The sequence below is a fragment of the Tamandua tetradactyla genome, chromosome 2, assembly GCF_023851605.1.
Source record: "Tamandua tetradactyla isolate mTamTet1 chromosome 2, mTamTet1.pri, whole genome shotgun sequence".
NCBI classification, from domain to species: domain Eukaryota; kingdom Metazoa; phylum Chordata; class Mammalia; order Pilosa; family Myrmecophagidae; genus Tamandua; species Tamandua tetradactyla.
In genome coordinates this window covers 13,620,815-13,635,245 of record NC_135328.1, presented here as the reverse complement: position 1 = coordinate 13,635,245, position 14,431 = coordinate 13,620,815, and the positions used below count along the sequence as shown (strand labels likewise).

The window sequence follows — 14,431 nt, the reverse complement described above, 5'->3', positions numbered from 1 at the left end:
TCATTCTGCCATTTTAGCTGCTTTATAGTATTCTACCGCATGCATGCAACGCAATTTATTTGCCTGGACACCTGCTGGTGGGCATTTGGACTGCTTCCATCTTTGGATATTATAAGCAAGATCATTATGAATGCTCCTTTCCGTCTTTCCTTGGACACAGGCAAGAGTTTCTCTGTAATCATGATGTTATCTATTTACTCAGAGAATATTTACTGAGCATCCGTGTGCTATGCGAAGCCTGGGAATGTGGGGGGTAGGAGTGGACACACTGGGCTTCCAGCACCCACACCCTGTCATGGTTCCTGGAGCCCCTTGACCTGGCCTGATATGAGCAAAGAGTGTCCTGTTTCCTACTCCAAGGAGTGTGGGGAAACATGTACTGCACCACCCTCACCCCCAGCTTTCTAAGGAGATCCTCACAGCTACCTGCTTCTTCCAACAGGCCCTGAAGCCCTCTTCACACATGTTCTGGGCAAGGCATGGCGGAGCAGGTGGTCGGCTCCTGTGCCTCTGACCCAGTTCTAAGAGGAGAGGAAGGAGACTGCTTGATGCCCTGTGTCAAGGAGCAGACAGGTCAGTTTCTGTCAGATCAGGAGCCTGGCCAGGCCGAGAGGCAAGCTGATGTGATAGGGCCTTGTTCCACAATGGGGAGTGAGGTCACACCTGGCTGAGCATCACACCTGAGCACAGAGCACCTGCCCAGCACCTGCCCCTGTGTGCCAGGCAGCGGGACCCCACCCTCCTTGCAAAGCTGTCTCCTTGGTCATCACTGTGAGGCTGACATGTCCCTATTTGACAGATGAGGAGTGGGGACTTACAGAAGCAGAGTCGCCTGCCCAGGTGAGCCCGGGGTGGGGCTTTGCCATCTCCTCCATACAACCCTCTGCTCTTCTTTGCACAGTCCCCAGCCTCTACATGATAGTTTGATTCATTTATAGATAGGGAATCCTAAGGGAGAAGCCAGTCTTGTCTGTGATCAAGGCCAGGGACCCTACCTCTCGGACACAGTTAGAGTACCTGCAACCTAACTTGGATGTTGAAACCATTCCTTCATTTGTGCAACAAATCTGGGCATTCTGCTTGGGGCTGGACCATATCAGTGAGTCTGAGAGAGAGAGCCCTGTTTCAGAGGGTCCAACATCTGATATATCCAGTGTGGAATATGTGGGGACTCCAGTTTCCTAGGTGTGTTAGGCAGGAAACAGATGACCCACTGAAGTCAAAATCATCCAGGGAGGATTTATTTACAAGGGGATAATCTGCTGTGGTGTGTGGGAAGGGGGCCCCAGGGATAGTGCAGTAACTGGGGATTATCTTCCCAGGACCCAGGAAATAGGCAGATAGCACTTCTGGATGCCATGCAGAGAAGGTGCCTTGCAAGGGGACTAGGTGCACAGCCAGCCTTAGAAAAACCCCAGGAAGGGTCCAGGAAAGTACATACCTTGGCCTTAATCCCCTCTGTCCTTTTCTCTGCCCCCTGCTCGTTGACTGAGCTCAACCAGAAATCAGAGGGCAAGGGGGTCCTTTGATGTAGTTGACTGAGTTCTGAAACATTACATAACACAAAACAGAGTTGCTACAGCCCCATTTCACACTGGCCCAGGCTCAAGTTGGCAACCCTAGCTTCTTTCTTCTACCACACATTCTGTGTCTGTCTTATAACCTCTGCCAGAACTTCAGCCAGTAGGGTGACCCAAGATGTCAAGTCTAAAGGATCTAAGTCCTTGATGGTTCTGCTTTTATTCTCTTTCTTATCAAAGAATGTTTTATGTAAACAAGACATATCTGGGTTTCACATAATTTCCAACCTTTCACTTTCTTTTAACTGGTGTGTTTAATCCTTTTACATTTATTGTAATTCCTGCCATATTTGAAATTGCTCCAACTGTATTATTTTGTCGTTTCTATTTATCTTGACTTATCTATAGTCCTCCCTGCTACCATCTGTGTTAGTTTACAAGCTGCTGGAATGTGATGCACCAGAACTGGAACCACTTTTAAAAGGGGGAATGTAATAAGTTTTAAGTTCACAGTTCTAAGGAAGTGAAGGTGTCCTAATGAAGGCATCAACAACAGGGTACCTTCACTCAAGAAAGGTTGATGGGTCAGGAACACCTCTATCAACTGGGAAGTCATGTAGCTTGGCATCAGCTGGTCCCTTGCTCCTGGTCTCTGTTGCTTTCAACGTCTGTTCTGTGGTGGTTCCTCATTTTGCTTCTTCAGTCCTGGCTTTCATCTCTTGGCTTCCCTTGGCTCTCTCCAGATTCTGGCTTGCTTAGCATCTCATGGCAATGTCTGCTGGGCTCCAAGCATCTCCAAACATCCTTGTCTCTGTTCTCCATGTGTCTGCATGTGTGTCAGCTCTGCTGTGCAGTTTCTGTTGGCGTTGAAGCTTTTGTCATTTCTCCCATTTCAGTAGCCTCTGTCTGCTCTGGCATTTCTGATTCTCTCCAAGATGTTTCCTCTTTTAAAGGATTCCAGTAAACTAATCAAGACCCACCTGGAATGGGTGGAGTCACATCTCCATGTAATCAAAGGTTACACCCACAATTGAAATAATCTAATCAAAAGTTTTCAACCTACAAACCGGCGTACCATCGTTCCTTGCCTTTTTAGGGCTTGTGGTTCTTTTCAATTCTATTTTTTCTGTCTGATGTTTTAGCAGGTGTCTTCTTGAATTTTATTTGCTTTTATCAGTTGCCCTTGGATATTTGATATTCACACATAAGTCGAATATGAATCAATTTCTCTACCTTATTCATAAACAATGCTTCAATATAAATACAAAACAATAACTTAAAATATTTTAACTCCTATTTCCTTCTCTCATCTTCTTTGTTATTCTTGACTGACATTTTATTCTTTTTTGTGCATGGGCAAGCACCGGAAATCATCCTGGGTCTCTGGCATGGCAGGCGAGAACTCTGCTGCTGAGCCACTGTGGTCCGCCCTATCCTATTTTTTTTAACCCTTGAAATAAGATGTTGCTTTGTACAGTCATATTGGGGAATGGGGATGCTCAGCCAAACCTCTACTCACCATTTCTTGCACACCCTTTGGCTTCAGTGGGCTTTCGTTTTCTGCAGCAAAACCACAGGCTCTCTTTTATCTTTAGAGTTGCCCTTGGAACATTGGAGCCCATTTTGCCTGCAGCTGGGAAGAGCCAAAGAGCCGAGTGCAGTTAGCTGCCCTCTCTTCCCTACCCCACTCTCTATCAGAGCCCGAGGAGTGGGGATATATGAAGCCCAGCTCCCTTGCTGAGTTTGGGGTAACAGTGAAGCATTACTTACCCTCTAGAGATCTCCTACAAAATCAGGCTGAGCCCACCTTGCCAGCCCCTGCCTTCCTTGGCCTGCTCCCTTTCCAAGGACATCCTTAGTCAGGCTTGAGAAACATGCGAGTTAATCTAAACAATTTCTCTATACACCCTTCCTCTGCCCTCCCCTTCTCCCTTCCAGGACCATTTTCTTTCCTCCTGGATCGTATTCCTTGTAAATTCAATTCCTCTTGGATTGTATTCCTTCTAAATTCAATTAAGGAGGTTTGGTAGGTGATAGCCTCAGTTTTTGTCTGAAAATTTCTTTATCGTTGTTTAAATAACATGGACCTGTTACACAGTTAAAGCTGGTAGCTGTTTACAGAGCAAATAGTTTCTATTTGGTTTGGACTTTTCGTTGCTGCTATTGGAAAGTTTGTTCTCCTACAGGGAATCTGTCTTTTCTTTCTGGCTGCTTATAGGACCTTCTCTTTGCAGATTTACCCTAATGTAGGTGTGGCTTCCTTCCTTTTAATTACACCACTCGGCTCCCTGAATCTGAGGATGCATGTCTTTCTTCAATTATAGAAAATTCCCAGTTGTTATCTCTTTAATGGCCACCCGCTTCCATGTTCTCCATTCTCTCCTCCTCTTCTATGTTCTCCATTCTCTTCTCTTCTTCCATTTTCTCCATTCTCTTCTTCTCCACCCCTCTCCCCACACATACACCAAATAGTGCCAAATTTGCATGACCAATAGAGCATGCAGGGGTGATGGCAGATGACTGCCAAGGGCAGCCCAGGAAAGACGGTGAGGCTTCCCTTGGCTCTCTTGGTGCACAACCTCTGCAGGAAGCCAGGTGTCATGCTCCGGCAGGGAGGCTCACAGAAAGGGTGCAGGCCCCCGGGCAAACATGAAGCACCAATCTGCTCCTGATGTGGTTGGGTCCTTAGCCCCTGGGAAGCCTTCAGGTGATGGGAGCCCCACCAGCATCCCACTGCCACCTCAGGAGACCCCCAAGCCTGACTGTTCCAAACTCCCATCCACAGAAGCAGTAAGAAATAATTAATGATGATTGCAGTTTTGAACCACTAATTCTGGGGAGATTTGTTATGCAGCAATAGATAACTAATACCCATTCTGAAACACTTAACTGTCTCTTTTTAAAAATATTTTTATTGAAAACAACAACAAATGCAAGCATTCTTAACATACAAACATTCCATACATGATGTATAATCAACAGCTCACAGTATCATCACATAGTTGTATATTCATCACCATGATCATTTTTCAGAACACTTGCATCATTCCAGAAAAAGAAATAAAAAGAAAAAAGAAAAATTCATACATACCGTACCCCTTACCTCTCCTTCTCATTGACCACTAGTATTTCAATCTACCCAATATATTTTAACTTTTGTGCCCCCATTATTTATTTATTCTTTTATCCATATTTTTTACTCATCTGTCCATCCGTAGATAAAGGGGACATCAGACACAGGGTTTTTGCAATTACATAGACACATTGTAAATGTTTTATCTTCATACAATCATCTTCAAGAATCAAGACTACTCACAGCTGTACAGTTTCACGTACTTCCCTTTAGCCACTCAAATATACCATAAACTGAAAAGGGGATATCTATATAATGCGTAAGAATAACTTCCAGGATAACCTCTCAACTCTGAAATCTCTCAGTCACTGACACTATTTTGTCTGTCTTCCCTCTTTTGGTCAAAAAGGTTTTCTCAATCCCTTATGCCAGGTCTCACTCATCCTGGGATTCCTATCCCACATTGCCAAGGGGATTTACGCCCCTGGGAATCATATCCCATGTGGGGTGGGGAGGGCAGTGGGTTCCCTTGCCTTGTCTGCTTACAGAGAGAGGCCTCATCTGAGCAACAAAAGACTTTCTCTGGGCATGATTCTTAGGCCTAATTTTAAGTAGGCTTAGCCAATCCTTTGCATGAATAAATTTCATATGAACAAACCCCAAGATTGGGAGCTTGGCCTATTGATTTGGCCGTCCACACCACTTGTGAGAGTATCAGAAATTTTCCAAATGGGGAAGTTGAATCTTTCCTCCTTTCTTTCCCTTCCCCTAAGGGGCCCTGCAAATACTTCTTTATTCACTGTCCAAATCACTCTAGGATTTATCGGGATATCATACTAACCTGGCAAGCCAACAAAATCTCATGCCATATTCAAGATTCCTTATACTTGTGGTATTCAACTAAAAGTGTCTATACAAGCTAAATTAGGAAATGCACTACCCCAAATTTAGATTTTGCACCAAATAAACATCTCTCCCTTTAGTCTCAAACAGAAGTTGAAGTTTTAAGATATGGATGATATCATCCTTTACCCAGTTTTCTGATATACCATAGTCCTATCCAGATCAGCTTCATTCATATCTCTACTTGGTGGATATCTGATCACTTTCTCAACTTTTTAAACCAATCCTGTATGGGGCACTGCTGACTTTCATAGCTTCAGAGCTCTGACTCTGAGTCTCAGGTGTCACATAAATAAATACCTAAAGTTTCTGGGAAAGACCATGTTATATCCAAAAAGTTCAGTATCTCAAAATTTGGAGTAGACAATTACACCTCCTGAATGTATGTGAGTGCCTTAACTGTTTCTTAAATACACTTTAATATTTTCTAACTCTTTGTCTCTCTCTATTTTCTGGATAATTTTTCAGATCTACCTTCTCCTTCACTAATTCTCTCTCAGTTGCATCTCATCTGCTATTGAACCTATGTAATGAGTTTTGAATTTAATGATTAATTTTCTCTTCCTAGAAGATCTAATTTAAGTATTTTTCAAAATTCCTTCATAAATTTTGCTATTTTCCCTATCTCATTTAATCTTTTATTTCTTTAAATATTTTAATTTTAATTTTTTGTATCTATAATTACAATATCTAGAATCCTGAAGGGTCCAAAACTCTGCTGTATGTTTTTCTGCTTCCATGTGTGTCCATTATGAGTTCATTTTTGGCTGGGAATACTGAGTAGCCCGTGTTCAGTGTGTTCTTGCACACTTGTAAGTGTGAGCCACCTTAAACATCTTTATCTTTATCCCCAAGTTAAGGGTTTTAAGTTAAGGGTGCTGTCCATTTGAATACCAAGCCTATAGGAGTGAGAACCTGCTGTTACAAATTTTCAGGGGCAGAAAAAGCTAAGGAGATTTTAAAAAAGAAAAAGAGTAGGCCAGCACAAGCAGCAAAAGAAAATATAGATCAGGTGACTTCATAAAAAATAAAAAGGTTTGTGCTGTAAATGATGTTGTCAAGAAAGTGAAACGATGACACACAGAATGGAAGGAAATAATTTCCTATCATATGTCTGACCAAGGGACTTGCATCTGTAATATATAAAGAACTCTTACAACTCAATAGTAAAAAGATAAGTAGCCCCGTTGAAAATGAGCAAAAGATCTGAATAGACATTTCTCCAAGGAAATTTTCCAAGTGACCAATAAGTACACGAAAAGATGCTCTGCAGAACTTGTCATCAAGAAATGCAAATCAAAACCTCAACAAAATGCCTCTTCCCAGCCTCTGGAATGGCTGTAATGAAAAGAAGCGACATTAACTGGAAAAATCAGAACCCTCCAAGGTTGCTGGTGGACTGTGAAACGGTGCAGTGCTTTGGAAAAGAGTTTGGTGGTTCCACCGGGTTACTCTATGACTCAGCAATTCCATCCCCAGGTATGTACATACCCAAGGAAAACAGAAACACACATCCATACCAACACACGTACACAAATGTTCATCCCAGTGTTATTCATAATAAACAAAAAGTGGAAACAGCCCTAGGGTCCGTCAATAGATGAAAGGAGAAGTAGAATATGGCGCACAATGGAATATGCGGCCACAGAAAGGAATGAAGTACACATTCATGCTATGACATGGGAGAACCTTGGAAATGTCACACTAAGTGAAAGAAACCAGACGCAAAAGGCCACACAGCGTAAGGCTCCTTTTGTCTGAAAAACCCAGTCGAGGCAGCTCTATGCGGTCGGAAAGCAGATTGTGGCTGAAGGGCTGGAGGGCGGCGGACTGTGGGGAAGCGGGCAGTGACTGGGAACTGGGGTTTCTTTTGGGGGGGACAAAAATGTTCTAAAATTAGATGGTGGTAGTGGTGGCACAGCCCTGGAGCTCGCCTAAAAACCATCGAAATGTGCAAGCTAAACGGTGACCTGTGTGTTGTGGGAATTCTGTCTCAATAACGCTGTTGGGAAAATAGGCGTCTCTTTGACAGAGGCTGGGACGCCTTCGAAGACACAGCTTCCTCCCTGGGTCTCAGACCCAACCCTCCACTTCTCCTGGCCCACAGCCTTACCTCCTGTCTCCAATTCCAAGTTTCTGGTTTGGACAAACATCCTGAGGAGTCCTGAGGGCCCACGGAGGAAGCTTAGCTCCGTGTTCTGTGCTGGCTGCCCCTCCCCACCCTTTATTTCCTTCTTTTAGCTATGCGTTTGAAAACACATTTGTTGTAATATATTGAGGACTTCTCAGTGTCTCGCAGTAGAGAAGGGATGCAAACAGCTGCCATGGACACTAGTGAAAGTGCAGGGGTCTCAGGCTGTCACCCACTCAGTGACTGCTGTCAGCCATCCCTGCCATGAAGGAGCTGAGCACAGACCTCCATGGCAGAGGAACACGGGGTCAGCAACGGGGTGCCATCACCCACCCCCGCCGCCATCTCCCCCAGGGGAAGCCCCCGGTCCCTGCCTCCCTGGGTCTCCCGATCTTCCAGGACCTTCAATGCCATCTCTCTGCACTGCCCACACTAGAGGCTCTGGGCCCTTCGCCCAGCTGCCCAGCAGTCCCTGAAGGCGGGGACCAGTGGGATCTGGTCAGCAGCGGGTGCAGGTGCCGCCTGGCACGTAGGGGGGCTCCATTTATGTTCTTAGGATGAACGTGAATGAAGGGATTTCTCTTTCCTTTGGCCGCTAGCAGAAGTGTGAAGTGCAAACCCAGCTCCATTTCATCAGTGGGGAGGGCCGGGGCCACAGGCCCATCTTCCTTGCACTCTGATGTTGGTTTTCCCTGGCGCCGGGCTTTCTGGTGCATTCACACTTTGGTATCTGACTGTCTGCATTTCCTGTGAAATGCTCCTGCGCTTCCATCCTCGTGGAACAAGGCGGGCTCTCCTGAAGTGGAAGATGGCATATGAACTTGTTCAACCTTATAAAATGGGGGGCTGTGGATTTCCAGGGCAGGGTCAAGCTGGTTGTCCCACTCCTTCTGCAGGCGGGCACAGAAGGGCGCCCTTCCATGGGCAGTGCGGAAATCTTACTGTCCCATTCTCCTGGGACCCTGCGGGGACAGCCAGCACTCCCTGGGGGCTGCCACAGCCCACGGCTCCTCAGTTTACTTGGGTTACACCCAAAAGTTTTGCTCTTTTGGCTTTGCAGAGGGCTCCATGTAACACAAACTGGCAAGCACGAGGAAGGGACAGCCAGGAGCCTGCATCCTGGAGGAGTCTGGAGGTCCGCCCCGCCCCCACGCCAATGGCTGGCACAGTGTGGGGAGGCCTGAGCAGAGGGCAGCCGCGTCCAGCCCTATGGCCGCGGCTCCAGTGTGCAGAGCACTGCCTTCCGCCTGTCGCTCCAGAACAGCAAGTGCCCTTTCTTTGCCATGGCTGTTCCCCTTTGCACGTCTCTGCCAAACCCAGAGTGAAAACATCTGAGCCATCCTGGCGGGGTGTCAAGGTTGGGATTCGAACACAGTGATTTCGTTCTCATCTGTATCAGGTTTGCCATCGGGTCAGCTGCTGTCAGGCTGCTGTCTGCTGTCCTGTGGCAAGAGGCCGTGGACAGGAAGCTCTGGCCCTGCATCCACCCGAAGCACGTGGGAACCCAGGCTGGTCCCAGCCTCACTAGAAGAGGAGGAGGAGGAGGAGAAGGAGGAGGAGTGGGGACAGGAGGAGCCTCGGGGGGCAGAATTGGCTCTGAAGCCCCTCACCCTTCGAGGCTTATTTTAACTATGACTTGTCCATCCCAGCTGCCTGCCCGTATAAACATCAGCACTCAGAGATGTGCTCATGGGGCCCCAGGAGGTGCCGGCCAAATGGGACTGTCCCAACCCATCACCACCTTGTCTACTTCCCCCTCAGTACCATCTCTATCTTCTCCACCATCACCACCATCTCCACCATCACCACTTCCACCTCCACCACCTTCTCCACCATCGCTGCCATCTCCACCATCACCGCTTCCACCTCCACCACCTTCTCCACCATCGCTGCCATCTCCACCATCACTGCTTCCACCTCCACCACCTTCTCCACCATCGCTGCCATCTCCATCACCGCTTCCACCTCCACCACCTTCTCCACCATCGCTGCCATCTCTACCATCACTGCTTCCACCTCCACCACCTTCTCCACCATCGCCACCATCTCCACCGTCACTGCTTCCACCTCCACCACCTTCTCCACCATCGCTGCCATCTCCACCATCACCGCTTCCACCTCCACCACCTTCTCCACCATCGCTGCCATCTCCACCATCACTGCTTCCACCTCCACCACCTTTTCCACCACCACCTTCTCCACCATCACTACCATTGGCATTCTAGCACCATCACCATCCTTACAACCTCTGCAAACACCATTGTCACCTTCATCCCAACCTCCCCCACTTCTTCCACCTCTTCCACCTCCAGGTTCCCCACCTTCCCCTTCTTCCCTCCACTCCAACTTTCGGCACCTTGCCCCCTGGGTCTCTAGGCTGGAAGATCAAGTATACCAGAAGCAAATGGACAGTGTCCATATCCTCTACAGTGTCTCAAACCCAGGAAGGGGGTTGGGTGCTTGGTAAGCATGTGAGGTGCTGGACTCCATTGGACACTTTGGACCGTGTTGGCTTTAGATATTCTAGTAAGGCCAGGACAAGCTAGCCCCAAATTCTCATGCAGAGAGATGATGCTGAGCGAGATGCTCCCCTGTGTTCTGTGGGAGATGGTCCCACACCCTTCTCGGGCTCGCCGTGAGGAGGAGATGAGGCACCTGCCTGGTGGCTCTCACAGGCTTGGCAGTCAGGGCTGAGGGCTGTTTGCTCCAAACCACACCCTCCTGTCCCTCCCACTTACCTCGGCCTCCTGGGCAGCACCGTAGCCTCCCCTGAGGCTGGAAGGGAGCTTTGGGGAGCACCTGCTTGGCCAGTCTTTTCCAGACGGTCATTGGCACAGTGGGGACCGGTGGTAGATGTGTGATCAGCTGACCCAGGGCCAAAGGAAATGCCCCGCATGCCCTGACCTGGGGCCAAAAGAGCACTGTCTGCAGTGTTCTTACCGAAATGTCGACTGAAGCCTCGCCCAGCCTTGGGAGCTGACAGCCCGTTCACGGGAGACCCAGCGGAGGGGTCGAGGCAAGGCACAGGAGTAGACCACAGGCCAGTTGGAATGGGCCATCTACAAGGCCTCTGGCTTGATCTCTTCAAAGCATGGACAAGTGGCTGTCATGGGGAAGGTAAAAGCACAGGGACTGTTCTCATTAATATGGATCAGAGGCTCAGCCTAATGCAAGTGCAAAGTCAAGTCCAGTTCCCAAAAAAGCCACTGAGGACAATTTGAACAAGTGAGGAAATGTCCTGAAAGTGGGGTGACAGATGAGTGCAGAGCTTCCCAGGTCTCCTCACACAATGTGTCATAAGAGGAGCATGGTTGAGGGGTGAAGCCTGTGAAGTCTGTAGCTTACAGAGAAGAGAAGCAAAATCAAGAGGAAGAGGAGACCCCCCAGGGATCCCCGACCCCTCAGGGTGGCTGCAGTGGGCTCTCATGAAGGGCCTCATTCAGAGAAACCAAGGAAAAAGGGTAGAAAGCCAGGAGCTGTGGCCTCCGACCCTTGCCTCAGTTTCCCAAGGTTTCCATGGAAACTGGACACTCCAGCTTGCTCAACAACAAGGATTTGCCGTGTCACGGGGTTGGAGGCCACATGGACGTGACAGCAAACCACGCTGGCTCCCCATTATCCTGGGGGGGTCCTTGGCTGGAGTCCCTGCCCCATCACATGGGCCTCTTCTGGGCCTGCCCCTCCACTTTCCACCAACTTCCAGCTCCTCTGCGGTGTTTCCTCACCCTGGTTTCCAGTTCCTTCTCTGCAAAGTCTGCAGTGATGCGGTGAGTGTCCAGCCTGACCTGGCCGACTGCACCTTCACCGAAACAGCGTCTCCAGAAGGCCCCGGCAGCCGCTGACTCACACTGCAGGAGGGCTTAGAACCGGGACCCGTCTTTCAAGGGAGACTTAATTCATCCTGCTGCACTCCCCGCCCTCAGCCCAAAGAGGGGAGCGACAGAGAAGCTTCTAGAATCTGAAGAGGGCAGCTATGTGCAAAGTGCTGCTGGAAGGCAGCAGGGGCCACCCGGGGAGGACTGGGAGAGCACCTTGCTGAGCAGATTACTGACTTCAAGGGGTAGAGTTCAGGCCAGTCGTGGCTCTGTTTTTTAATATATCTGAAATATCCATGGCTGAAAACTTTCATAATAAAAGCTGGGGTGGGGTGTTTAAGGAGGAGGCCCGAGGGGAAAGTCAGATCACACAGGGCGGAGGGCGGGACCTCAGGACCCCCGGTGGGCTGAAGTGCCCCATGGGGGTGTCCAAGGAGATCGGGGCTGGTTGCTCAGGGGTGGGCCTCGAGCAGGGAGAGCCGAGGCCAGCCCACCCAGAAAACCACTCGGGACAGAGAAAATACGAGAAAAAGAGGCTTTGGAAAACACGTCTCAAGGAAAACCAAACTCTACTCGGCACACCTGCACCCATTTTCCAGCTTAGCACAGTTCCCTGCGTGGACGTGGAGGCCTTGGGTGCTTGGGTCTCGAGAGCAGACCCTGCCAGGCTGTCAGCTGGCGGCTCTGGGCAGGGCTTGAGACCCGCAGAGACGCTCCCCCATGGTCCCCAGAAGGGGCTGCCCACCCCGAGGCCACCCGCAAACACCAGGGCCCAGCACAGGAGTACAGCCCTTGTGGGGCCACCGCCGCCCCTCTAGGGAGACTCCCCACTGCCCGGACAGCGACTTGGACTCGGGAGCCCCAGAGGGAGGGGCGGCCAGCCTGGGTTTGTGTCTCGGTTGCTTAGTGCCGGCACTGCTGACCTCACCAGCGGGAGCGGCTCTGTGAAGAGCCACAGCCCAGGGTCCTGTGGCAGCCAAAGCAGGAGGAGGAGGGGCTGGGGACAACTAGCGGGAGGCACTGCGAAGCACCCCCCCCCCCATACGCACACACACATACATGCACAGACACACATGGGGAGGAAAGGAGGTTAGGGAACAGGTAAGGCTCACACCCAGCCACCTGGCACCATAGATGCGAAGCCCAAACAGGAGGTTGAGATTCTGGCTCCCACTTCCTGCTGTGTGACCTGGGGTGGGTCACTCAGCATCTCTGTTTGCGCCTCTGTAGAATGGGCTCAATCCTTCCACTGACTGAAGGAGGGCTGGGGGCAATGCCAGGTGAGAGGGCATTGAAGTTGCTGGTACAGACCTTTCTCAGGAAGGTATGGGGCCTAAATAAATGATTTTGAGGCCCCACAGTGAAATATTCTAATGTGAGAGAGACATAGAGTCTTGAAGAACGCCATGTTAAGATGTAAGAGAGAAAAAAAATCAGGGCCTAAAACTATATGCTCACTAAGACCACAACTAAAGAGGTGCAAGATGCCCACATTCCCAGGCCACTCACACCCCCCCCACCCCCGCAGAACTGGAAATGGACATCCAAGGGTGGGAAGGAGGAGCCGACGGGTCGTTTCTGGGTGCTGGGTATTTCTCTCATCTTCTCATGCTTCTCTGAATGGTCTGAAATTTCTGCAATGGATCCATATCGCTTTCATAGTGTGAACCAGCACGTCTTCATTAAAAGAAAAATAAAGGCAGTATCTGGACGTTGGCTGGCTGCGGGAGCCAGGGTACCCACAGACAGTGAGAGGGTCAGCAAAGCCACAGCAGCTGCCACTGGGGGGGTGGGGAGTGGGTTAGGGCCGGGGCAGCAGCGTCTGGGCAGCAGGGAGCAATGGGGGGACCTGTGTTCAGAGAAGGCCTAGGTTGTCGGACCCGGAACAGGGGGGTCTCAGCGTCTGGGGGGCCAGCGGCATGTAGGGGTAGTTCTGGCTGGGAGTGGTCATGGGTGGGAGTGCTGAGTGTGCCCAGGGACCCTGGCCACCCTGAAGTTCAGCCCACCTGGCCAGCGATTGCCCCAGCTCCCCTCACCCTTAACCCCCCAGCTGGACAAGCCCAGAGACACGTCATTCCCTGTGGCCTGAACGGGCCCGGCTGCCCATTCTCAGAAAAGGCTCCCGCAGGTTTCCGTTCATGCCGTCTGCAGGGAGGTAGCTGCGTGCGGCCAAAGGAAAGCTTTGTTTCTGTTTTTTCAGAACTTCATCAAAATGCATCTCCACTCACAGTACCCGAGGTCCCTCGATCGCCAGGAACCTGTCCTCCTGCCAGGGTCAGAAAGGTCCTGCTGTCCCGGCTGCTGCCACAAACGCCACAACAGTGCGGCTCAAACAGCGGGAAGTGACCGGCTGTGGGTCATGAGGCTCGAAGCGCAGCATGAGAAGGCGATGCCACCAGGTGTGGGTTTTCCCGGCCCGAGGCGGCAGGCTCACCCTCCTCCCCAGTGCCTGCCGGACCCCGGGGGGCAGCACAGGGTCCTCGGCTAGGGTGGTGGTGTGTGTGCCATCACCGAGGTTGACCCAGGGGTCACGAGGACTCCAGCTCGGCAAGGCTCCTCGTTCCACTGTATCGAATTAAAAGGCAAATACTGCATCACATCCTTTAAATCCATTTTAAGGAAAAAGAAATTAGGGAGAAAAATGGGTGAGTGGGAAAGTTCTATAGACAAAGATCCCTTGCAGGATTATTTAGAAGAATGAAAAATCTAAAATGCCTAAATGTTCAGCAACGTGGAATGGTTAGTCTGACATTTGTCTGCCCCATGCAACACTCAGCAGGCATTTAAAATGACGCGGACAAGAGCTGCCCCGTCACCGAGGGGACCTTTATAAAATGCATTCGCTGAGAGCAGGGTGGGAAAGGGAGGCCCCCATGAGCACCCTAAAGAGACGGCACATGGAAAAGATCCCACCTGGAAGGGGGAGGACACGTGCAAATGTGCCCGGGTTAGGGGACATGTGTGCAGCAATTGAAACAGACACACGCAG

The 14,431-nt window shown here is 50.0% G+C and overlaps 1 long non-coding RNA gene across 1 annotated transcript; it reads left to right on the top strand.

Moving 5' to 3' along the window:
- The first annotated feature begins 668 nt into the window (after window positions 1–668).
- Window positions 669–14,039, top strand: LOC143659101 (uncharacterized). The gene is made up of 2 exons (XR_013163423.1): window positions 669–840; window positions 13,643–14,039. It is a non-coding gene; the product is annotated as an uncharacterized LOC143659101 (long non-coding RNA).
- Window positions 14,040–14,431: the final 392 nt, after the last annotated feature.